The sequence below is a fragment of the Pleurodeles waltl genome, chromosome 8, assembly GCF_031143425.1.
Source record: "Pleurodeles waltl isolate 20211129_DDA chromosome 8, aPleWal1.hap1.20221129, whole genome shotgun sequence".
Classification (NCBI taxonomy): domain Eukaryota; kingdom Metazoa; phylum Chordata; class Amphibia; order Caudata; family Salamandridae; genus Pleurodeles; species Pleurodeles waltl.
The window spans coordinates 103520108-103545001 of NC_090447.1; positions in this window are offsets into that span (position 1 = coordinate 103520108).

The following is a 24894-nucleotide window of genomic DNA, read 5'->3' on the forward strand; positions in this document are numbered from 1 at the left end:
AGTAGAACTTCAGAGATTGCTCACCTATGGTCATCCTATGGATTTCCTGTGAGAAACCAATAAACCTGTACAGTAAGAAATCAACAGGATGCTCTAATGCTAATTTCCCATGGGAGTCTACATGACAAGGCACAAGGACATTTCTTAGCAGTTGATACTGCTTTCATTATTCATGCTGCTTTCATGAAGAGGAAAAGATCTGGCCACGTCTCTGAAGTTGTTGCTGTGGCTCCTGGTAGAGCAGAGAATCACATTTAAGACTCTTGTGAATTATGAAGAAAGATCATAGGATGTCATGCCTACAGTACTGACACAAACGTCGGCCATATCACATCTATACTTTCCTGTTCACCAAATCTTATTTCACATGGTGCAAGCATGGGGCTGAAACCAAGCTCTGGCACTGGCCAATCTGTCAGCATTTAGCAGGAGTCAAAAATAGCTTTATGGTGGGAAGCTTTTCCTTTCTGAGTTTACCACTGCAGCACAGTATCCAGAGCCACTGGAATTATGCGGTAGGAGAGGGCCAACTAATGCAGCAGGGTTGAGTAAATTATGTGTCAAGAAAAGGCCAATTATGTGGCTTAATGCAGCACATTTTCTAATAGAATTGCTTCATTATTTCATATTTTAAAACTTGGAAACCCTCTTTGGTGATTGTTTGCACCGGATTAGCACCAGTTTGAAACCCAAATATACCAATAAGCAAGAGAAACCTGACCAGTACAGTTTTGCAAAGAGCCTTCCACTCAGGGCCAGCTTTTGGGTGGTGCGAGCGGTGCGACCGCACCGGGCGCTGACCTCAGGGGGCGCTGTGTTTAGCAATAACTTCAGAAACCTGCGATTTAAAAGCACCTGCTAAAAAGTTCCTTGTGCGTTTAGCCTTCAAGAAACAATGAAAATGTCAAGATGCCTCTTGTGATTAATGTTCCTGCTAGAGAGAGAGAGAGATGGGAGTTTTGCCTAGTGGCGGCTTTGACGCGACATAAAGTAGCATGGAGGGTTAATATGCATGAAAAGCGGCGCTGCAAACAGTGCAGCGCCACTATTCTTGCACTCCTTAGCGCCCCCCTATCACCACCATATGTGCGTCATAGTTAAAATAGGGTGCACCATGGCGGTAGTTTGGGGTCTAGCATCAGAATTTTTTATGCTAGTCCGGCGCTCAGAATTAGAGTAAAAAATGTTGCAGCTAATCTTGCAAAGCACCCAGAGGCCCATTGTAACCAATGGAAGCCTCCTGCTCTGAGCAGGCGTTAAAAGTGCCAGAAAAAAATGACGCAAAGAAATCTGACAGATTTCTTTGCGTGATTTTATTGGCCACCCTAAGTGGGGGATGCCCCCTTTGCATACATTATGCCTGTCGCAGGCATAATGTAGCGCAAAGGGTTACAAAGTGGCGCAATGCGTGCATTGCGCCTCTTTGTAAATATGGCACAGCGTTTTTGGCCTTCTAACACCATATTAGTGTAAATAGATTACACTAATGTGGTCTTAGAATGACACTAGGGGCTCTTAAATATGCACGTATGGCAGTGCTTAATTTGTGCTTGTTCTTTCCAGTGCAGAGCACCGGCACTTATTTTTGAGGGCCGGCGCTTATTTTTCTGCTCAAGCATTTACTGCGAGAAAAAGACACATTTGGGAAAGACAGAGAAAGAGAAAAATGAAAAAGCGTCACAATGGGATAAAACAAATATCCGCAAGAATGAGCTGAAGGGGCAGGGAGTGCCTGTAACTGGATTGAAGAGGCCTGAGATGGCTTCAGGATTACGCTGCCTCTGTATTACGTGTTCATACATTTAATTGCAGCAGCCGTGTGTTTAAGAGGAGGGCTTTGGGCACCGGTACCTTTTTATCTACAAATTAAGCACTGCCCTATGGGGCATATTTGAAAAAAGTGGCGCTGCACACAGTGCTGCACCACTTTTCTTGCGCCCCTTAGCACCCCTCTCCCGAATGCCACCATGTGTGTGTCATATTTAAAATATGGCACACCATGGCGTACGTTAGGGGACTAGCATCAGAATCTTTTATGCTTGTCTGGCACTTTGCAGGATTAGCATCAAAAATGTTGACGCTAATCTTGCAAAGCACCCAATGGCCCATTGTAACCAATGGAAGCCTCCTTTTAATGGCTGCTCTGAGCAGGCGTTAAAAGTGCCAGAAAAAATGGCGCAAAGAAATCTGTTAGATTTCTTTGCACCATTTTTTTGGCCCCCGTAACGGGGGGATGCCCCCTTTACATACATTATGCCTGGTGCACATTAGCTTAAAAGAAATACACTAATGTGGCGTTAGAATGGCACTAGGGGCTTTTAAATATGCCCCTATGTGGCATATTTGAAAAAACTTTTCTTGCACCCCTTAGCGCTCACCTAACGCCACCATGTGTGCACTCTATTTAACATACGGTGCAACATGGCGGTAGTTAGGGGACTAGTGTCAGAATTTCTGACGCTAGTCCGGCGCTTTGCAGGATTAGCGTAAATTTTTTGGATGCTAATCCTACAAAGCACCCAGAGGCCCATTGTAACCAACAGACGCCTCCTTTTAACACCTGCTCTGAGCAGGCGTTAAAAGTGCCAGGAAAAAATGACGCAAAGAAATCTGTCAGATTTCTTTGTACCATTTTTTTTAGCCACCTCCAATGGGGGAATGCCACCTTTGCATACAGTATGCCTGGCGCAGGCATAAGGTAGCGCAAAGGGATACAAAGTGGTGCAATGCATGCATTGCACCACTTTGTAAATATGGCACAACATTTTTGGCCTTCTAACACCACATTAGCGTAAAAAATGATGCTAATGTGGCACAAGAATGGCACTAGGGACTCTCAAATAGGCCCATGTATTGTATGTGGCTAGCTGAGTGGATTAGTAAAGCCAGCCTTTACAAGTGCTTTAAAACACATGAATGTATGTGAAGGGGGGGCGATGGAGAGATGAGGGGCACATTTGCCGGGTGGTAGTGTGTGAAACCGAGGAGGAGGTCATGGGGTGGTGGGCGCCACAATAAACTGTCGCACAGGGCACCACCAGTCTTAAAGCTGGCCCTGCTTCCACTGCACGTAACAGGTTTTGGCATTTTTAGCAAATTCTGATCGTTTGAGCTAGAAACTATTAATTATGTTAAATTCCGCAGATTATGCAGCAGATGACGGATTATGTGGCAAATGAGGCAATTCTATAACTATGCGAAACTCCCTGCACTGGCACAATTGCATAATTCCAATGGCCCTGGCAATACCCCTCTTCCTGGAAGGATAAGATCACATCCCATGATGTAAGAGAAATTGGGAAGGATCCCTCTGAAAGATTCCACTCTCACCTAGAGAGTTCCATCTCCACCTCTGTCTAAAGAAGGAGACAGAGCTTTACGAGGTGACTGCCAGGTGTCATGCTGGTGTTAACTAAAATACCAAATAAACAAATACTTATGGGAACTCTTACAAAGGTCCAACAAGGCTGTTATGGTAGAATTCTACTATAGAAATCTGCAGCTTGCAATTTAATCCAGTCTTTCTGTAATGATTGATGCTTCCACTGACATCACCAGTATCTACAAAGCTGCTGCTATTGCTAAAGAGAAAGACACCTTAAAAATGCACCTGAGAACAATATATTCTTAGCAGGAACACAAAGCATATAATTGAAGCAAATGACCAGCTGACATCAAAATGTAAATTAAAGTTGAGTTCCACTAGACCCAGCTGCCACGGGTCCAGATGGGCACATGGTCTTTGGTGGTCAGTCTGTTATTCCACCAGGTGGGTAGGGATCTTGCCTCTGTCCCTTGTGTTTAGAGATCCCATCTGACTTTTGAGAATGTCTTTGCTTTTACGCCACCTACTGGTTAGTACAGGAGATGCACTGTACGCAGAGCTGAATGCTGAGCAGGTGCCCCCTTGCATTCCTTTGAGTTTTTATCATATAAAACCTCAATGGAGGAGTTTGTTAGAGAAAAAAAACATAATCACGCTGAAGGGGAGGGAGTTTTCTCCCTGCATATCTTGTTCATTGTTTATTTTCCCTGCCTGGGTATGTCATGCCTGGCATGTCAGAAGTAAGGAGGGGAAAATCCGTGTCTTCATCTCCAAACAGGGAAGGGTCAGTTCAACTGAGACTGGGAGATATCATTTTCCTGATGGACCTCTAAACGAGGTGGAGGAACTGCGAGTTCAGGAGGGTGGGACCCCTGCCAGGTTAAACCTCCACTTTTTAGTACAGTAGAATGAGTGACAGGACATACCTTCCGGAAAAGCATTAACACAGTTTGTAAATAAGTTAATTTGACTTTTTTGACCTCTACAGTTCTCCTCCCCGCCTCCCCCAAGTTTTGAAAGTTTCGTTTTACTTTTGGACTACTGCTTTTATTTACGTTAGTATATCTTTGTACGTCTGACTTTCAATTGCTTTCAATTTCTCTCTCTCTGTCGTCTCTATATCACTTACTTCTAAATCCCTTCTGTGTGCGGACAAATATTTAATATTTGCATATGATGACGTTACCCTGAAGTTAAGAACAGCCAACTCAGAATTAAAATATCCAACAAACATTGCAGCCATGATAATCTTTCCAACTCTTAGTGTAGGAAAGTACCATCTTGCCTGGCATGTTACCCCCATATTTCACTGTATATATGTTGTTTTAGTGTATGTGTAACTGGGACCCTGCCAGCCAGGACCCCAGTGCTCATAAGTGTGCCCTGTATGTGTTCCCTGTGTGATGACTAACTGTCTCACTGAGGCTCTGCTAACCAGAACCTCACTGGTTATGCTCGCTCTGCTTTCCAAATTGTCACTAACAGGCTAGTGACCAATTTCACCAATTCACATTGGCATACTGGAACACCCTTATAATTCCCTAGTATATGGTACTGAGGTACCCAGGGTATTGGGGTTCAAGGAGATCCCTATGGGCTGCAGCATTTCTTTTGCCACCCATAGGGAGCTCTGACAATTCTTACACAGGCCTGCCAGTGCAGCCTGAGTGAAATAACGTCCACGTTATTTCACAGCCATTTACCACTGCACTTAAGTAACTTATAAGTCACCTATATGTCTAACCTTCACCTGGTGAAGGTTGGGTGCAAAGTTACTTAGTGTGTGGGCACCCTGGCACTAGCCAAGGTGCCCCCACATCGTTCAGGGCAAATTCCCCAGACTTTGTGAGTGCGGGGACACCATTTCACGCGTGCACTATACATAGGTCACTACGTATGTATAGCGTCACAATGGTAACTCCGAACATGGCCATGTAACATGTCTAAGATCATGGAATTATCACCCTAATGCCATTCTGGCATTGGGGAGACAATTCCATGATCCCCCGAGTCTCTAGCACAGACCCGGGTACTGCCAAACTACCTTTGCCAGGGTTTCACTGCAGCTGCTGCCAACCCCTCAGACAGGTTTCTGCCCTCCTGGGGTCCAGCCAGGCCTGGCCCAGGAAGGCAGAACAAAGGACTTCCTCAGAGAGAGGGTGTTACACCCTCTCCCTTTGGAAAAAGGTGTCAGGGCTGGGGAGGAGTAGCCTCCCCCAGCCTCTGGAAATGCTTTGATGGGCACAGATGGTGCCCATCTCTGCATAAGCCAGTCTACACCGGTTCAGGGATCCCCTAGCCCTGCTCTGGCGCGAAACTGGACAAAGGAAAGGGGAGTGACCACTCCCCTGACCTGCACCTCCCAGGGGATGTGCCCAGAGCTCCTCCAGCGTGCCCCAGACCTCTGCCATCTTGGATTCAGAGGTGTGCTGGCACACTGGACTGCTCTCAGTGGCCAGGGCCAGCAGGTGACGTCAGAGACTCCTCCTGATAGGCTCTTACCTGTGTTACTAGCCTATCCTCCTTCCTAGGTAGCCAAACCTCCTTTTCTGGCTATTTAGGGTCTCTGCTTTGGGGAATTCTTCAGATAATGAATGCAAGAGCTCACCAGAGTTCCTCTGCATCTCCCTCTTCACCTTCTGCCAAAGGATCGACCGCTGACTGCTCAGGACGCCTGCAAAACCGCGACAAAGTAGCAAAGACGACTACTGCAACCTTGTATCGCTTCATCCTGCCGGCTTTCTCGCCTGTTTCCTGGTGGGGCATGCTCTGGGGGTAGCTTGCCTCCTTCTTGCACCAGGAGCTCTGAAGAAATCTCCAGTGGGTCGACGGAATATTCCCCCTGCAACTACAGGCAACAAAAGACTGCATCACCGGTCCTCTGGGTCCCCTCTCAGCACGACGAGCGTGGTCCCTGGAACTCAGCAACTCTGTCCAAGTAACTCCCACAGTCCAGTGACTCTTCAGTCCAAGTTTGGTGGAGGTAAGTCCTTGCCTCCCCACGCTAGACTGCATTGCTGGGTACCGCGTGATTTGCAGCTGGTCCGGCTCCTGTGCACTCATCCAGGATTTCCTTTGTGCACAGCCAAGCCTGGGTCCCCAACACTCTAACCTGCAGTGCACAACCTTCTGAGTTGTCCTCCGGAGTCGTGGGACTCCCTTTTCTGACTTCGGGTGGACTCCGGTTCACTCCTCTTCTAAGTGCCTGTTCCAGTACTTCTGCGGGTGCTGTCTGCTTCTGTGAGGGCTCCCTGACTTGCTGGGCGCCCCCTCTGTCTCCTCATCCAAGTGGCGACATCCTGGTCCCTCCTGGGCCACAGCAGCATCCAAAAACCCTAACCGCGACCCTTGCAGCTAGCAAGGCTTGTTTGCGGTCTTTCTGCGTGGGAATGCCTCTGCAAGCTTCTTCACGATGTGGGACATCCATCCTCCAAAGGGGAAGTTCCTAGTCCTCTTCGTTCTTGCAAAACACCAAGCTTCTTCAATCCGGTGGCAGCTCCTTTGCACCCTCAGCTGGCATTTCCTAGGCATCTGCCCACTCTCGACACTGTCGCGACTCTTGGACTTGGTCCCCTTGTCTTACAGGTACTCAGGTCCGGAAATCCACTGTTGTTGCTTTGCTGGTGTTGGGTTTCCTTGCAGAATCCCCCTATTACGACTTCTGTGCTCTCTGGGGGTTGTAGGTGCACTTTACACCTACCTTACAGGGTCTTGGGGTGGGCTATTTTTCTAACCCTCACTGTTTTCTTACAGTCCCAGTGACCCTCTACAAGCTCACATAGGTTTGGGGTCCATTCGTGGTTCGCATTCCACTTTTGGAGTATATGGTTTGTGTTGCCCCTATACCTATGTGCTCCTATTGCAATCTACTGTAACTTTACATTGCTTGCATTACTTCCTTTTGCTATTACTGCATATTTTTGGTATTGTGTACATATATCTTGTGTATATTTGGCATCCTCATACTGAGGGTACTCACTGAGATACTTTTGGCATATTGTCATAAAAATAAAGTACCTTTATTTTTAGTATATCTGTGTATTGTGTTTTCTTATGATATTGTGCATATGACACCAGTGGTATAGTAGGAGCTTTGCATGTCTCCTAGTTCAGCCTAAGCTGCTCTGCTATAGCTACCTTCTATCAGCCTAAGCTGCTAGAAACACCTCTTCTATGCTAATAAGGGATAACTGGACCTGGTACAGAGTGTAAGTACCCCTTGGTACCCACTACAAGCCAGGCCAGCCTCCTACACTTAGGATAAAAAAGCTGCTTTTGTCGGTCAAATGGGAAAATGATGTTGCTTTGTTTGGTACCCTACCAAAAAACAGATATCGCAACCTAACATGTAAATGGCAATTTCCCTAGTAAGTGAGGTCTTTGTGCCTGACTCTAGTCATTGTTTTAGTACAAATGCCATTCACAGTTCTGCTGCTCAGAAACACCATAGCAGTCACTTGGCATCAGCTCAGTGAGCAGACATACCTTAAGCTAAGTGTCAGAGAATGCTGTTAGAAGCTATGTTGCACCTTTCTGGCCACCTCTTGCACCATTGTCATCCATGGATTCTCAACAGCTCTAGCATGTGATCTTGGCCTTATCCTGGTATCACAATAAGCTACTGCGTTACAAAACCTGGAAATATGTCTTTTGACTGGACCAACACAGCATTTTATAATCCTTTGTCTGACAAAGATATAACTAACTGAATCTGTGCACATGTGTAGAAATGTTTATCACTGTGTGTATCACCCACCGAGCCAACAGTGAGACCTCTTGACACTAGGCATGGCATTCACAGCACAATGAACCTCACTATTGGGTGGAAAGGGGATTAGGGGACTTACCTGTCTAAGGGGGAAATATGGCAAACAAGTGGAATGGTGTTGTGTCACACTCCCACATTGCACATATACCATGATTAAAAGTATAAATGTAACATTTGCTTTGAATAGCTTCTCATTTAAAATGGTTCATTTATGTTTAATCGCTTATACAAATAAGGGTGGATCAGCATGGGCATCACAGGCCGTAATGTAAGCAAGTTAAATGGGCCCTCTGCCCCATATTTCACTAGTGAAAGACAACCATTATATGAATGTAGTGGGGCCTTCACACCTGTGGCCCCTGGCACTACTGCACATTTTGTACTAAGGATATGAGTGCCACTACGATATTACTCAGATGAGCAGCACATAATTATAGAAATGTATTAACGCACTCAACCCCAGTCATTGTTAATGGTTGGTTAGTAGCAAAATGTACTTCCATTATGCAGACTACATAATCAACTTTTTCAAAATATATTTTACTCAATGGTGCAAAGCAGCACTTAGGTACAGGTGGTTGTTTTATATGTTCACCTTGTTTCACTATTTGACACTGAGTGTGATATAAAGTCACTGTCTGTTGCCCTCAAGTGATTCAGTTACTTCTCAGAATTAACCATAACAAAAAAGTTGAAATATCCAGTTTTGCAGCAATCTTAATAAAAAAGAGCTAAACCTACATGAAGTTGGATAGGTTTGGAAAATTCCATACATTGTTTAAAATGAAGAGTTATTTGTTTTCCATGGGAAACAAGCCAACAATGGCAGTATGCCACCTTTCCCTAAAGTGCTGCTAAGAAGCCAGGCAAGAGTGTGAAACAGAAGAGCTGGTAAGCATGAGAAGTGGATTATGTTTGTAAATAAGTGCTCGTCCACTTGGGGCCCGGGGAGTAGTGGTAAATGATCCATGAAAGTGGGCAGGCATGTTCTTAGAAGCCCCATTTAACTAATTTGGTAATGCTGTTTACCAAGTGAAAAGTAACTTATGACAAGCTGTTCCTATTACAGATGGACTTTTTACTCCATACAATAACTTGCCTTGATGAGTAGTCACTAATCGTCAAGCAGTCATGGTGCTGGTGGCCAAGCGTCTCCTCCAGCGGCGCTATAATACACCCAGTACTGAATTTATCGCAGGATCTTTAGTCCACTGCGAGACACTTCTGTCCCTTTCTCTCACTTTTGATGGTCCATGCTTTCTCCTCTTGCGTCAGTTTTTCTATCTTTCTCTTCTTCCTTCTTTCCCATTTGGTGTTTTACCTTCTCTTGCTCGCGGTCAATATCTAATGAGGAAAAATATGTGTGAGTCCCCAAAACTGAGTGCCGGTGGCCCCCACCAGCAACCATCGGCTCACATTCAGCACTGTAGCTGGATGGGCGGCTTGTTCTTTTTGACCAGGCAGACTTTGCATCGTATTGGCAAAGAAGCAAACTGACGGTCAGGTTCCGTAAGAGGCAGTGGCCATCATAACGAGCACACCCATAGATTATTTTTTGTTGCTCAGCCATCTTCAGCAGCTAATACATAGACTCGTCGAAGCCGCATTTCTTCTTGGAAATGTTTGTGTTCCTGTCCCCAAACTGAGAAGCTTATTTACAAGACCCCTGCCCACCAGACCATCACTTTTTTAGATGCTCCAGTAGAGCAGGTCTCTCAATCAAATCTATGAGGTGACGCAAAGCCGGCCTGCATGGATGTGCATGGCCTCTAAGATATTGATTAATCAGGAATAAGATATGCTCTCTTATTCCTGATTAATCAATTCATCCTTACAACCCTCAGACACTCCACCATTGTGTTATGGATACCTGGGGGATACTCCCTTCTCAAAAATTCATAAACTGCAATCTCATAATCCCTCCAGGGTGTCACCTGAAGTAAATCAGGCTTCATTGATAGTTCTGACCCTGAAAACGGCCCCTCACTTGAGTTCTGCGTTGCTGTACCCCTAAGAAAATACAAAGTGAACATGGACCTCAATAAGGGGCGGCCAATGGTGGCACCTGCCAACCCTTGTCTTCCTCTTGTACTTCTGTATCTTTGCTAACCCTGTTCTCAGGGGTCATGAAGGCAGCTCAAGAGCCAAAACTAATCTCAGCTCAAAGAGCTCTTTAAAGGTTTGGTTAGAGAAATCTTTGTCACCCAAAGTGGTTCAACCAGAAACAAACAGACATCGAAAAATATAGCAAAAATTGCATATTATGTGCCGACATTGGCTTTGACAAGCCCTCTTCAGCTATTGGATGAGTTGATGTTGAAGTCCCATTTTGGAGCATCCTACAGCAGAGCTATTTGATGGAGACAGTGTCAGTCAATTACGCATGAAGTTATGTGTGCTGGGCAGCGGCCATTGGCTAGCATTGTGTATTACCTTGCCTGGGGAGAGTTCCCAGGCAAACACTCTTTACCTTTGTGTTGTGCATGGAGGTGCTCTTCACATTTTGAATCAGCTCAAGGATTTCCATTGTGGTGATGGAGAACCCGCAGGAGACACAGATAGGGTGGTGAGTGCTAGCTAACTGCAATCAGTCAGAAAAAAACACATCTGCTGTCTGTGAGCTGGCAGCTGAGCACAGAAAAAATAAGTATTAAAATGTCTTATTGCTGAACCAAACTGGATTGTGAGGGAATTGGCTTATCTAAAATGGCCTCCACATGGACGCAATGGCCATTTAAAAGGAAAAAATCCTGCTTACAATGCAATGCACAAAGCTGTTTCACTTTTTTATGGTGTTTCCCTACACTATTTCTCTATTTCTTGTCAGGGTCAAAGAAGTTGTTTTTTAATTTACATGTGTGTCAGTTTTAATTGTCTCAACATTGCGTATAGATGCTCTGCACTCCAGTTCAGTGTTTACAGACACTGCAAGTAATCCTGTTACTTAAACTTAAATTGTTTATCTAGCAGGAACGTGAAGTACAACACAAGTGGGCTTTACTGCTCATAAACTCATCTTCTCAAAGAGTGTGTGTGGGGAGCAGCGTGAAGGATTAAGTGACTTCAATGCTGCCTCCTCCTGCCTGTGCCTGTTTGATGGCGGGTCGCCCTGCTCGATGACCTGGGTAGTGACACCAACTATCCTGTATGATCCACCCCAACATGTGCAAAGCACTGGCTGCAGTGGGGCTGTGCCCTACTACCTCCCTGTGGCAGTATGCCCTTCACAAAACTGAGGTGGCATGGAGAGCAAAATAATGATGGAGTGGGATGCGGACCCAAATAATTAACAGTGGCTGAGATAAATTCAAGCATTCCATCCATCACTTTTTGTATACTTGCGTGTGTCACCCTAAGGGGGATGTGTATGCCCAGACATAGGTCCCGTGCACACTGTGTCACTGGAACCACGTTATACCTGGATGATGAGCCCATAACAAGGGTGAAACCGGTCCTGGGCTGCTTGTGTTCCAGTTCAGTGAGGACTGATTGGGCTGGACTGTTCCCATTGGAGCAGGGTTAAGACTGATTTGGATATAGGTGGGTTTAAACTGAGGTGGCATAGAGTACAAAATAACATGGAATGGGATGTGGCCCGAGTAATTACCAGTGGCTGAGATTAATTCAAGCATTCCATCCATCACTTTTTGTATACCTCATAAAAATGGCAGCCTCGTAGGAGGACATTCTTTGTTCACTTCTGCCAGTAATATTGTGCCCTCACAAAGATGGTGGCCACCTGGGAGAAGGCAATGAGTCGTCACAACCCTTACCCAAAGTCCGGTTTATTGATTCAAGAGCCCCAAAACTGCATCCTATCTACAGCTTCCTGCCACATGCTCCTCACCTGTCTCACTCACTAGCTTTGTGCCTCCTAGTGTAAATTTCCAGTTTATTCAGCAGGTTTCACTGTTCGTTCCTCTCTTCCAGATCATTTTGTCTCTCAGACCCTTTCATTTCCCGCAGCCCCCTTCCACTTATCCCCTAGCTTTTTCTGCCCAAACCCTTTAGATCCTTTCTACATGTCTTCCTACTTTGTCCTGCCCACCTATCCCCAAGTCATTTCCACCCATCCCCATTTCATTCATATCCATTCCACCTCGTTCTTTTCTTTCATTTTTTTAAATTAGGACGTAACTTTTCTATTGGATTCTGTGAAATATAATGGCAATTTTCTTGAAATAAAATCATTTTCCTCCTGAGCCATGTTTAAACAGCTAGCCTGATCAACTGCTTGTCTACAACAACTTTTTTTTGCACAAATTCTATGGGAGGGGTACTACCATACTGCCTGGTATGTAGAGAGAATGAGGTCATGAGGTCATTACATGGATAGACGGCAGTGCTGTGAACTTCACACAGCGGTGACACTTAGTCACTGAGGTTTGAGGGGGGTGAATCTCAAATTTCCCAACTAAAAAAGCAGTGGGCTGCAGGGCAGAGGGGTGGGACACCATCATTCAGGTTGAGTTGGTTCCATGAGGAACAGGGTAGGTAATGAGTTACATTAGGTGGGCCTTTGTCTAGAGTGGCACGTTGGATGAAAACCGATGGTTTGAAATGCTACTCCAGCAATTGCCACTGGTAACATTATTTGCAAGCATTCTTCCCATGACTTTATCTGTGTTTGATAAGCAGGGGTATGTCTGGAACCCTAAGACTAGCACAGCTTTCCAAGCTGACTAATGCCAATGTTTGTGAAATCTAAAATGTAGTATATTTTCACCCATTCAAGGAGTACCGCTATGGGTGCAGACTTACAATTTTTTTACTACATCAGTCACTATATATATATATTTAAACATCCGCTCCAAAAAAGTAACAAGTTAATACGCTTAGTGAAATGAGAAAAATAAAAAAAAACTGATATAGACATATCAGACCTGACTCAGGGCCCCAAGGCCCCACTACCAAGCCAGGAAGGCAGTAGGTGGGTGTCACTTCCCAAACTCCCTCCCCTCCCTGAATCTCCTCTCTGCCCATTCCATCTGGGATTGGCAGTTCTCTCTGGGAACCCATGGCCTTGAGTCCTTGCCCGGGAATCACTTATTTTAAATTAACTGACAGCCCCATGTACTAAACCCGTCACAAAGAGAGGTGGGCACACCAGCAAATTAATAGGGAAAGCCGAGCAGGGCCATAGCTTGGTCAGTATGGTTGGGGGGGTGTTAGCTTCAGATTTCTGGACAATCACGCTGGCATGTGATGTTAAAATACATTATACAATAAGCAGGGCGCACAAGAGGGGCTTAAGGGGCAGCAGAAAGGGAGAAAAATGGGTATTGGTAGGTCTATTAAGTGAGAGAAAACACATTATTTAGTGGAATAACCAACATTTTTAAGTCTTTCCAAACAGAGAGAGGAGAGAGTGTGTTTGCATTTTTGTCTGTGTGTGCAAAAATTCCTGGTAAATTCTGAAAGGCACCTCATCATATCTGACGGAAAGCACCTGCACTCAACTATTTCCCACAAAATACATTTATTAGGGGGGTGTAACACCCCAAACACCTCCATGAAGCTACGCCCCTGAAGCCAAGTAAGAGTCGAGCCAAGGGTTTGGCATGGCTCTAATAGTGCACGAGCCAAGTGATGAAAATTAACTGAATATGTCTGGCCAATATACACTGAAAATGTTTGGCAATTACATTCTGCAACAAAAATAATGTAAAAAAAGTGATGCAGAAGCGTTTCACCTTACTACGTCACTTTATGTTACTTCATAAACAGACATGTCCTTAAAGTGTTAGTTTTTAAACATGACTTAGAAACAGGAATGGCTTGCCTCCCAATGACAATGCCATTAGTGAACTAAGCAGCAAGTCAGTAGTCATGTAAACCTAAACATGCCATATATTCTTATAATAGATGGAGCAATTGTAGTGTTTCAAAACAACCACAAGAGGTGCTGGTGCAGTGCACATCCTGAACTCAAGTGATTTAAAGTGCTATCATATGTGACAGTAAAGAAAAGGGCGGCTCTGTGAGATAAGATGTTTGCCCAGGATCACACAATTTGGACAGTCAGGGAGGCTAATATTGATTCCAGTTTATCTAGGTTCACATTTTGAAAATCAGTCCCCCGTTCTATATTTCTGGATCTCTCTCCTGTTTTACATCAAAGGTCATTGTTCTGTTTTTAGTCTTGACACACAACATGAAAAAACACTATGCACTGCCTGTTGATTGTGTGTGACGGAAGCTTACACTGCTCCTTCCCATCCAACACCAGTTCTGTGCACCAAGGGAGTCTTCATTGCTGCTCTCTTGTACTTGTTCTGTGTGGGTTGGAACTGGTAAGGGGTTAAAAAGGTTGCACAGCTGCAGATTGTGCTCTCCATTCTGTACGTGCTCCGTGTGAAAGCCAAGGTCTACACTAGTGGTTCCCAACCTTTTCACTTCTGTGGACCCCCATTTTATCATTATTGGAACCCGGGGACCCCCACTGAATCGTTATTGGAGTCTGGGGATCCCCCCCCAGTAGGTCATTACTGAAAGCTGGGGAGCTAATCTGTTAATATCATTTAATTATCTAAGAAGACGCGGACCCTCTGAAGAGGCTTCGTAGACCCCCAGGGGTTACCGGGCCACAGGTTGGGAACCACTGGTCTACACTGCTGCCGACTCTGGTGTACCTGTTCTGAGCGTAATAAGAAGCATTAGCGTTGCTGTATATTTGATAAACAGAGGCACTGGAATTAATGCGGCAGGCGAGGACCAAGTAGAGTTAGTGAAATTACGCACCAAGAAAATGCAAATTATGCTTTGTAATGCTGCTACTATGACCTCATTATTTTTTTCATTGTTACATATGTTAAAAATATCTGGGCAAATGTTTCATCTAATTTTTTCCACTTTGGTATCTAAGCACAAAAAAAAACAACAGAAATGTGAACAGTCAACCTTTGCAAAGGGTTTTCTTCTGTGCAGCAACACTTGTTGTCACGTTTTTAGTAACTTTTGATCTGTTTGAGATAGATTCAATTTTTTAGTTGAAATCTGCAGATTATGCAGGAGATGATGGATTATGCGGCAAATGTTGCAAGTTCCTAATTATGCGGAAAACGTTGTGACCCCAAAATCGCATAATTTCATTGGCCATGGTCATAGCTATTTGTGTGATTTAAGTTGAAAATTAAACAGCTGTAGTCCATAGCCTACATGATCTATGAATGAGAAAAGACTGTTCTCCTTCCTAGCTATGCTGCTTTTCTGTGTGTGAGGGAAGCAGAGAGTACAGTTTTATCTGTTCTGTGTGCAATGGAAGCTTGCACCTATACTGACTGTGCTGTACCTCCTCTTTGTGTGAAAGAAGCTTGGACAACTGCTGCCGTGCTCCACCAATTCTCTGTGTGAGAAAGGATTATAGTCCTGCTTTACCTGCTCTGTGTGTAGTGGAACCTTGCACAATTGCTGCCTGTGCTTCACCTGTTCTTTGTGTGAAGGAAGCTTGGACTCCTTCTACCTTGTAATACATGTTCTGTGTGTGAGGGAGGCTTGGACTCCTTCTACCTTGTAATACCTGTTTGATGAGTGAGAAAAGCTTGCAGTCCTGCTTTGCCTGCTCTGTGAGTGGTGGATGCTTGCACCATTACTGCCTGCGCTTTACTTGTTCTTTGTGTGAGCGAAGCTTGGACTCCTGCGACCTTGTAATACTGTTCTGTGTGTGAAAACCGCTTGCAGTCCTGCTTTACCTGCTCTGTGAGTGGTGGATGCTTGCACCATTGCTGCCTGTGCTGTATCTGTTCTGTGTGAGAGAAGCTTGGACTCCTGCTACCTTGTAATAACCGCCCTTTGTGTGAGAAAAGCTTGCAGTCCTGCTTTACCTGCTCTGTGAGTGGTGGATGTTTGCACCATTGCTGCATCTGTTCTGTGTGAGAGAAGCTTGGACTCCTGCTGCCTTGTAATACCCATCCTGTGTGTGAGAAAAGCTTGCAGTCCTGCTTTACCTGCTCTGTGAGTGGTGGATGCTTGCACCATTGCTGTCTGTGCTGCATCTGTTCTGTGTGAGAGAAGCTTGGACTCCTGCTGCCTGGTAATAACCGTCCTGAGTGTGAGAAAAGTTTACAGTCCTGCTTTACCTGTCCTTTGTGTGAAGGAAGCTTGCAGTCCTTCTTTACCTGCTCTGTGAGAGGTGGAAGCTTGCACCATTGATTCCTGTGCTTTACCTGTCCTTTGTGTGGAGGAAGCTTGCAATCCTTCTTTACCTGCTCTGTGAGAGGTGGAAGCTTGCACCATTGCTTCCTGTGCTTTACCTGCCCTTTGTGTGGAGGAAGCTTGCAGTGTTGCTGTTCCTGCTCTGTGTGTAAGAAAAAGAATCCTGGTAGCTTTACATTTCCACTGTTGCACATGCCATAAGTGTGTGTGTGTTGTAAATTGAGGACCTGATTTAGATCTGACAGGCAAGATACCCCGCCACAACAGTGATGGATATCCCGTCCGCCGAAATCTAAATCCCATAGGATAAAATGGGATTCATTTATCGGCGGACGGGATATCGGTCACCATTGGGATGGAGTAACCCCTCCGCCGAGATCTAATACACGCGTTGAGTCTGAAGACGGCCTAGCATCTGCTCTGCCTTTGCTGTGAGTGAAGAAAGCCGAGGCTCCAGCAGTTTTGTTGAATCTTCTCTGTGAGCGGGAACGTCATCTGGTCAGCACCGTATTTCTGCAGTGAGATATGTTCGCAGCGCTGCCTCTGGGGTTTGCCAGTGCTTGCTACAGAAGGATGGAGGTTCATGTCGAGAAGACTGCATGTTTACTAAAAGCTGGTCCAAAGAGCAGGTCTTTGCTATGCTGTGCTGCTATCGGCCCACGTGGTTGGGGCATTGTCGCTCACTTGTAGAGCATAGTACAGGTCATGAAAAGTACAATCTCTCCAAAATAGGAGTAGGCATCACACCTGCTCAGGTGTGCAAAATAGGAGTGCTGCCTATGTTTATTTACCTATCTGCTGATGCAGTCAACAAATACCAGTAGTACACAATTAAGAAGCATTGGCAATGCCAATAGATCTGGCTTTCAAATCAAAGGCCCTCTTCATTGATCGGTGAATGTTTTGTGTGTGAGTAGTACTGTGGATACACAAATGCTAGAATGAGGCAATGTGTAGATGAATAGATGTATGAGTGGAAGGATGAGTGACTGAGCATCCGGGGGGATGGATAATGAATGCATGAATGGAAGGACCCACTGCCTTATTCTCTCACTCCCAGGCTCTGCCATCCACAGTGTCCTACATACAAACTTGCCGCTCAATGAAGAAGGCCTCTAAGCTGTAACCGGATCCTATTGGCTTTGCCAGTGCTTCTTAGTTTGTGCACTTTGCACGCTTCATCTATCCCGCGACCATCACTGATAAGAAGTAGGTGGTTTTTGATGAGCCCAGGGCTGGACAAGTGGTGAGCTCTGCAATGTCACGGGGGCAGGGGGTCAAAGGGTGGGTATTCTCTCCCCCACTACAGCAGCCATTTTGGTAAATTGATGTCCATTTAAAATACTTCTGAGAAGCGCTGTCACTCAGGCAAAACCCACCGCTTCAAGCACTGAAACCTGCATCAACAAAAGTCCATCACACTCACTCACTCCAGAGCTGCAGCCCGCTGATTCTATTTCTGCCCTTTGATTTTCCACTGAGCGCCTCGACGCGTTTGACGGGATGTGAATTGCAAAGCAGGAGCCATGACTCGGCGGGTTACTTGCCGAGGGCTCATATGAAGGTTTCTTTCCAGCCTGCCGCTGTCGAGTGCGTTGTTACGGAATTAATCAAAAGATGTTTACCATCTTGAAGTGTCAAGACGTCCTTCGGCGAGCTTTGCTCAGAGCCGAATTCCTCCAATGACGCCTGCATTTGCCCACTGGTGCGTAATTTAAATGACTGGCTTTACGCACACGATTATCCCTCACCTTGACAAATGGAAGGCTGTCTTCCAGTTAAAGGTGGCCACCGGCATTGCTTAGCAGAATGACAAAAACATACGTGCCTGTTGACTGGATCATAACTCTTCTGGGATGCTGCATCAGTGTGTTCCTGTGAGTTCTCATTATAGCTCTTTGAAGTGTCACATTGATGATTCACTGTGAACACCAGCAATCTTATGGAAAAGCACAGTACAAAACATTTGACATATAAAGGAAGAAACGGTACTCTTGTATTGTAATTGTATTTATATAGTGCTTACGACCCTTGTCCCTGCATTGAAGCGCTTTTCGCCAAGTAGCTCGCTACTCCAGAACCCAAAAGGATTAGTGGTGGATTAGTTTGGGGAAATATGAGTACAGTATTACAGAACACTCCACAGCTGCGAGGTGTCTCATTGTTTATTGTTTAGAGTTATGGGACCAGGAAGGTGTGCTGGTCCCAAGAAAGATGGATGTCTCGTGACCTGGGGACTCATAGTGACTCAGGCTCGACATCTCTTCAATCAGAGAGAACATATCGCGAAAATGATGAAGACAGATGACTGCTAGAGGAGTAATTGTTGTGTCAGCCCACAGGCAAACGAGTGGGCACCCATTAGGGAGATGATGAGTTCTATGACATCAATGAAATGAGAGGAAACCAAGCATTGGGAGTTCAAGCTTCGTCTTTCGTCTTCATGGTGCAGTAACTGAAAACTGAAACTGTAGGGCTTCCAACATGTCAAACCGACATCCTATGCTATTCACACCTTGTGAGCATTCCCCTCGTTCAAACGTTTTGTTGCGTTTTGCTTGAAATCTTATTTCGAGTCTGGCGGAGAGGATACTCCATCAAAATAGGTGTAGGTTGTTAATATTTATATAGAATATCAACAGAAGAGTCTTCCGTGACAAGACTATCAAGGGATAAAATATTGAAAGGAAAGTTTGCATAGATTTTTTATATCTAAATCTACATATGCGTACTTTGGTGATATATATTTCCTAAGTATAACGCCTGGTAACCTTTGTTTTTAAGGAATTTAAACAGTGTTTTAATGCAATTTTCTACCTATAATGTCCCTGTAACCTTTTTTTTGAGTGAATATGTACACATATATATATATAAACATATATATATATATATATATATATATATATATATAAATATGTACATATTCACTCAAATAAAAGTTACAGGGACATATATATATATATATATATATATATATATATGTACATATTCACTCCAAAAAAAAGTTACAGGGACATTATAGGTAGAAAATTGCATTAAAACACTGTTTAATATATATATCAAGGCCCTTTCAGGGTTAGAGTGACGCATAAATTATGCAAAAACACAAAGGAGAACTCTGGGAAGTTCCCAATTTAGATGGAGAGCTGCTCTAGTAAGGAGCACTCTGCAACACCAGCGACACTCTAGATTTGCTCACCTCAAATCAATAATTTCACTACAAATGCTGCAGTGATATCAATGATGTCATAGCAGAACCCCTGACTGATGTAATATGTGGAGTAATCCGCAGTGTATGGTGAGGGCGCAGGTTATAGTTACCTTAGGGTACAAGTTAAAGTCTCTTAACATAACTATAACTGCTGAATTTCTATGGTTTTATGTGTGTAAAATCTGAGTCTTAACTATAACATCCCTGTGACCTTTGGTTTGTTAGTGAATTTCTAAGTTTTTTAAAATTCTACTTCCTAACTACAACATTCCTGTAACCTGTTTTTTCTCAGTGAATTTCTATGGTTTTCTAATGCTATTTCCTAATGCTATTTCCCAACTATACTGTCCCTACAACCTGAATTTTTTCAGTAAATTTCTAGGGTTTTTTAAAAGTAATATTTAGTTGCCATATGTTAATCCAACCACCCTGCGGCCAACCCCGAAGGCAGCCAACCCAACGCTGTGTACTGCCTTTGGCTATGTGCATTTGGGGGTTGGCAACAAGGCCTGGCTGTGCCCAACCCTCCCCGGGCTGCCTTTGACTCCGGGGACCCCATTCCCTTGGTCCCAATGTGTGAGTGGTTTTCTGGGACTTCCACTGGGTGTGTGAGTGGCTGTTTGAGTGTGTGAGTGGATGTGTGAATGGTTGTGTAGGTGTGTGAGTGGGAGTGTAAGTGTGTAAGTGGGTGTGAGTGCCTATGTGGGTCTGCGAGTGGGTCTGTGGGTCTCTGAGTGGATGTATCTGTGACTGTAGGGGTGTGTGAGTGTGTGAGTGTCTGTGTGAGTCTATGTCTGTGAGTGGGTATGTGATTGGCTCTCTGGGCCTCTGAGTGGATGTATCAGGGACTCTCATCCCCAGATAATTGCTTTCAGGTATGCTAGTCTAATTAGGTTAATGGATACAAACAAAATCTACAATACTCCGAATGCATCAGATTGTCACAGAAAAGTCCAGGATTGGGAACCATGTCAGTAATGACAGTGAGTGAGTTGGTCACTCTACTTAGATGTCATATCTTGGCATATGGGATTATAAGTGTGGCACCAACATTCTCATAAAGGCTGTACATATTAACAATATGGCCTCTTGCGCTTCTCAGGGGCTGTATCAGACTATTGAGAGCAAAAATATCGACCTGTCAAATATCAAGACCAAAGTACTGACTGCCAGAATATTGTAAATATAAGTATGTAAGTATAAGGGTATTTCTAAGTAAGTATAGATTTACTACTCTTAACTCCACTTCTACTTGCCTTGGTAATATGCATAATGAAGTATGGAAAATCTATACTTTCTAAATCTGGGAGAGATTTAAATTACAGTGGTGGAATTTGCTTAATTTCAGGAACTTTGCATTCTGCTTGCCACCCAGAATTCCTTGAATTATGCCATTATGCCACTTTGCATAGGTGCATGCCATTTTCTTAAAAATGTATTTCAAATGAACACCAGGGCGTAAAATGTTACCACAAACGAACAACTGGACCTGACAGTCTGTTGTTCTTTGCTTTTTTGTGTGTCCTACCGCCAAAAATTGACACGAGGACTCAATTCGTTCTACAGTGTAGCGCTAAATGACTGACCTGCATTTCACGTAATTACACATAATTTTAATTAATTTTGCCAAACTTTCACTTAAATACAGAAAAGCAAGTTGAGCCAATTTCGCACACCCTAATATTTACCTATATATACTTTACCTAATGGCATTCTAGTAGTTGATTTGTTGTCCATGATATTTTGGGAGGTCGATATTTAGATCTCAATATTCTGATAGTGAACCTTATGGGGTGTGTCCAAGTTCAGCAGTGGCTGTGGAATGGCCGCCATTCCTGCTTGTTTATAGAGGGACACCATAGAGATGGACCATGGGCATGCATCTCAGCATGTGGCTGTAGAATCTTGCAGTCATTCATGTGAAGTGCTTTTACCGCACTCTAAAGCATAACACTTGCAGTTACCATTGTTATAACACCTGCATAAGAAATTACCTTAAAAGTTGTTTTGGATTCTTTGATGCTCACAATCATGTATCTGACAGCTGCGTGTGTACTGAGGCCAGCTCGATGCAATATACCATGCTAAGTTCAGTTTTTGAGAAAAGAGCTCAGTCAGTATGGACATAATGGATATGTATGTACCACTTCCAGGTGAAGCACTTCCAGTACATTCATGTCACACACATGTCAAGTTTTCAGACTGCTGATGTGTGACATTTCTGTTGTTTTAGTTTGGATATGAGTGACATTCTAATGTCGAATGTGTGACACTTCGAGTGACACTTTTGCTGGAGTCAATCAAAGCAATAATCAATATTTGAGTGACTCATTTTTTTTGCTCCTGTATCCAGACATCATACTGTAAAGAACAAATCCCTAAAACTAGCCAGGCCTACTGGCTTTGGTAATTCTTGGTAGCAGTATCAGGTCATTCAGCAGTAAAAAGTATTGTGTTGTGAATAAATAGAATTAAACTTATTTAAATTCTGAGAGTGTTATTCTGTAACTTGACAACTGCAAGGGCTGTGGAATGGATATTGGTCTTCATAGTGTCTAAATCATTCCTATTCTTTCACGGCACTTTAATGTACAGGTTCGCTTTCTTTAAGCCATTTACCCTGTTTGTTTTTCCTCACACCTTTCAGAAATCCTTCATCTGCATATCTTACGTCACCTTCTTCCTCATCATCAATTTTCACTCTGTGTTCTCGCATTACTTTCTTGAGTTACTCCCTTTGCTATGATCTCTGTCTCGCTCTCTTTCTCTCTCTCTCTCTCACACGCAGACACAGGCCCTCATTTTAACATTGGTGGAAAATTCCGCCTACCGCCACGGCGACGGCCTCCAAAAGACGTCGCCGTGGCTACCCACCGTCCACCATGATATGACTGTAGCCAGAATTCTGCCACAAGGCTGGTGGAATTCCGGCTACGGTCATGGCGGAGGATGGCAGTGAGGTGGCGCTGCTGCCAGCATCAGCGCCACACCAGGAGAACGCCGCTAACCGTATCATGACCCATGATGTAGCCTGACGGTGTTCCACTGGCGGACGCTGCTGATGGCAGCAGCGCCGCATCCTGTCTCCTGCCGGAGGACCCCCTGCAAGCAGGTAAGTTGGGTTCTCCAACAGGGGAGTGGGGTGGGGGGGATTGTGTGCGTGTGGGGGTGTATGTGTGTCTGTTTTTGTATGCGTGCATGCGGGTGTGAGTCGTGTGGAATGCGTGTGTGAATGATTTGGTGTGAGTGTACGTGTATGTTGTGGCTTGTGGATGCGTGTGTGCTATAATGTATGTTAGTGTGTGTTGCGGTGTGTGTGTGCGTATATATGTATGTATGCATGCGTGGGTGGATGTGGGTATGCGTGTGTGAATGTTTGTGTATGTTTGCGCATGTAGGTGTGTTAAGGGGGTCTGGTGGGGGACGGGGAGGCAGGACTCTGGGGAGGGGGACTGGGGCGGGGGAGACCCCCTATCAGTGTCAGGGAAGGAATTCCCTGGCACTGATAGTGCCTACCGCCATGGTTTTCGTGGTGGTATGACTGAAACGAAAACCATGGTGGTAGGTGGGGTCATGATCCCGAGGGTGGGATTGTGACAGCCGCCTGGCTGGAGACGAAGTCTCCAGCCCGGCGGCTGTTACCTCCCTGGTGGACTGAGTAGTACATTGTCAGTTTGCCCTGAGCCAAACCGCCAATGTCATATTATGGGGAATGGTACTGCCAGTCTGTTGGCAGTACCGTTCCCAAAAATACCGCCGCCTGCCAGGGTCGTAATGACCCCCACAGTCTCTCTTTCTCTCACACACACATACACAGTCTCTCTCTCTTCACCTGTAAATACAGCAGTATTTCAAAAGCTGTATGCCTCCTTCTCACAAAATGGTAATTTCAGTTGTCACAGGTGTTATAATCGGTCTGTGCTCACTGCAGAAAGGTACGGATTGGATGAACATGTGGTTGAAACAAATTAATGACTCATCCAGAGTCACTGTGAGATACTTTTACTTATTTCAGACTCAACTTCAGGGTGATTGCCCTTACACTGTCGTGAGCACCGTGCCATAACCTGAACTCACCCAAATACCTGGAGGCAACTCTGTTCACGTTATTCACTATATAAGAATCCGACGTCACTTTAAAAAACCTACAGAAACATCGCATCTAAAAAAAAGATACACCACCTTAAGGAGTGCTAGGTCAAGACAAATGTGAAGTGTACGCAGGGCCTGCATCACAGACGTGGATCACCAGAAGGGAAGGATTTACCATCTTTCTGTATGCTCTGCAGAGAGGCCAATGATTGGATAAACATGTGGTCTGAACACCCTTTATGAGCCACCAGCACGCACTGTGAGAATATCTCTCTGGCTTAATCCTAGTCCAAGATCTTTCATTTGTTCTCCATAGCACACACCAACCCATAATGTGAACTCACACAGATATTTTAAAGGCATATCAGCTCACCTTTTATACACTTTAAAAGAGTCAGGAAATTGTTGGACCTGGCCCTTTCTGGAGGATCTCCCCCTTTTTTTTGCCTTCTATTGGTGAACCCATTTTTGTTGGCAATAGGACTCTGTGCACTTTTTCACTGCTAACCAATGCTAAAGTGCTTGTGCTCTCTTCCTAAAACATGGCATAATTGACTTACACCTTATTGCAGGGTCTCCCCCAGTTTGTACCTTTCTGTTGTTAAACCCATTTTTGTTGGCGATAGGGCACTGTGCACTTTACCACTGCTAACCAGTGCTAAAGTATTCGTGCTCTCTCCTTAAAACATGATACACTTGACTTGCACCTGATTGTTACATTTAATTTACTTATAAGTCCCTAGAATATGGTACTACATGTACCCAGCGCCTGTATATTAAATGCTACTAGTGGGCCTGCAGCACTCATTGTGCCACCCACTAACACAGAATTTGAAAACATGTCTAAGGTCAGCCACTGCAACTTGTAGTGCAGTTGTAAACTGCCAGTTCGACCTGGCAATGCAAATCTTTTGCCAGGCCTAAACCTTCCTTTTTAATACTTATGATGCCCCTCAGGTAGGCCTTTGGACACATAAGGCTGGGAACCTTGTATTTAAAACGTAGGGAATTTGGGTTTATTTTTTACATGTCCTAGTAGTGAAAAACATCAAAAGTCGTTTTCACTACCCTCGGCCTATCTCTCACACTGATTTACATGGGGTTATCTTATTTCATTTGATAAATGATAACTTTTGATTGGGAGCAGATTGAGATATACTGTTCAAACCAAATGATTTGTAATTTAAAATACTTTTTAATGGTAAAGTCAGATTTTAAATCATAATTCTGAAAATATCACTGTTAGAAAGTTGGAATTCTCTTGTCACAACATTTTGTGACTTCTGCCCGTGTCCTGGGCCACTTGATTGTGAATGAGCTGCGGGTGTTTTCTGTGTGTTTTCC